The sequence below is a fragment of the Acipenser ruthenus genome, unplaced genomic scaffold, assembly GCF_902713425.1.
Source record: "Acipenser ruthenus unplaced genomic scaffold, fAciRut3.2 maternal haplotype, whole genome shotgun sequence".
Lineage (NCBI taxonomy): Eukaryota > Metazoa > Chordata > Actinopteri > Acipenseriformes > Acipenseridae > Acipenser > Acipenser ruthenus.
Genome location: NW_026708519.1, coordinates 20,001 through 22,500, shown reverse-complemented (window position 1 = coordinate 22,500; position 2,500 = coordinate 20,001).

Genomic DNA, 2,500 nt, shown 5'->3' with positions numbered 1-2,500 from the left:
CTGTCCCCGGGGCCGTGGAACCCAAGCCGGGGCAGTGGGAGCAGAGGCCTGGGTGGTGGGAGCCAGCCCGGGGCCGTGGAACCCAAGCCGGGGCAGTGGGAGCAGAGGCATGGGTGGTGGGAGGCGGGAACTGTCCCCGGGGCTGTGGAACCCAAGCCGGGGCCGTGGAACCCAAGCCGGGGCAGTGGGAGCAGAGGCCTGGGTGGTGGGAGCCAGCCCGGGGCCGTGGAACCCTGCCCGGGGCAAGTGCGAGCCATAGCCTGGGTCCCCATTCAGTAACATGACCATAGGCACAGTTAGCTGACATGACCATAGGCACAGTTAGCTGACATGACCAGAGGCGGAATTAGCTGACATGACCAGAGGCGGAATTAGCTGACATGACCAGAGGCGGAATTAGCTGACATGACCAGAGGCAGAAGTAGCTGACATGACCATAGGCAGAAGTAGCTGACATGACCATGGGCAGAAGTAGCTGACATGACCATAGGCACAGTTAGCTGACATGACCAGAGGCGGAATTAGCTGACATGACCAGAGGCGGAATTAGCTGACATGACCAGAGGCAGAAGTAGCTGACATGACCAGAGGCAGAAGTAGCTGACATGACCATAGGCACAGTTAGCTGACATGACCAGAGGCGGAATTAGCTGACATGACCAGAGGCGGAATTAGCTGACATGACCAGAGGCGGAATTAGCTGACATGACCAGAGGCAGAAGTAGCTGACATGACCATAGGCAGAAGTAGCTGACATGACCATGGGCAGAAGTAGCTGACATGACCATAGGCACAGTTAGCTGACATGACCATAGGCAGAAGTAGCTGACATGACCATAGGCAGAAGTAGCTGACATGACCATAGGCAGAATTAGCTGACATGACCAGAGGCAGAATTAGCTGACATGACCATAGGCAGAATTAGCTGACATGACCATGGGCAGAAGTAGCTGACATGACCATAGGCACAGTTAGCTGACATGACCATAGGCAGAAGTAGCTGACATGACCATAGGCAGAAGTAGCTGACATGACCATAGGCAGAAGTAGCTGACATGACCATAGGCAGAAGTAGCTGACATGACCATGGGCAGAAGTAGCTGACATGACCATAGGCACAGTTAGCTGACATGACCATAGGCACAGTTAGCTGACATGACCATAGGCGGAGTTAGCTGACATGACCAGAGGCGGAATTAGCTAATATGACCATAGGCGGAATTAGCTGACATGACCAGAGGCAGAATTAGCCTACATGACCATGGGCAGAAGTAGCTGACATGACCAGAGCTCCAATTAAAAGTTACCTTCTTCTGAAGGGACAGATTTGCTATGTGTTACGGAGCGAGAGTTCCAGGAGGTCCCTGTGAACTCGTGGCTTCCTCCCTTAATGCAACTAGATGGCAGATACACTGGGGAGGTAGGTGCATATTACTAGGGGCACGGCATTTTCGATCAAAAAAATATTTCTAAGTCAGGACGGAGGTTCATTCTAAGGGCACGAGCGACCGATCTAAGCCGTGTGGGAGGCCCTGCACCCCGGTCAGGGTCCCCCTTCACCCCCTGGCGACATCCTCCCTTGGAAGTCTGCCCGGTGGCCCCCTCCCGCGCCCGGCGCCGGTTCAGGCCGGGCGGGAGGCCCCGTTCCTCGGGCTCAGGACCGGGCTAAGCCCCCTTAAGGACCTGGCCAAGCTCTGGTCACGTTGCGGGAAGGGGGGGTTGACCTCCCGTGCCCGGGCGCCCGTTCATGCGGGCCTGGAGGCTCCCATTTCCGGCTCGAGAACTGGGGTTTGCGCCCTTGGCTCCTCCGTGCGTTCCCTTTCAGTCCCTGGTCATGTCTACCTTCTCCGGAGGTGATTTGGGAGCCATGGTCATGTTGAGGGGAATTTTCGGAGGGAAATCCCTATCTTTAACATTATATGACCAGAGTCCGGACTTTTTCGGCTCCGTCAGAATCAAAGTTTTCAAAAAAACATGGTCATGTTCCCTATCTTTAACATTAGATGACCATGGCCACCTCGGGGCCGTTTGTGGAAGTCTGCCGAGGGCGGAGGCGAAACGGGGCTGCGGGGCGGCGGCGACTCCTGTTCCCAAGGACCCGGGACCTCCCTCCCTTCAGGGTCCCGCGGTCAAGATACAACGGGGGGGTCCGCGGAGATTTCCGTCGACAGGGTTTTTTGATCAAAATGGTTTGACTAAGTCAGGACCCGAGGTGTCAGAATGCATGTGAAGGACCCGTTTGGAGCCGTCCTTTAAGAGTCTGTGGCTGGGCAGGAGTTGACGGGATTCCTCCTTGTCTTCCCGGATGGTCTCTCTCTGTTGTGGGCAAAGGGTCCTTCACGAAATCCATACGCACGCGCGCGCATTATAGACCCAAGTCTTACCGTGCTTGATCTGAGGAACCCTGCCCGACCCACCCTACCGTGGACTGGGGTGAGCGGAGCCGAGTTTGGTCGCCACACCATCGCTCTCTCCGGATGGGAGTCCAAGGATCGGGCCG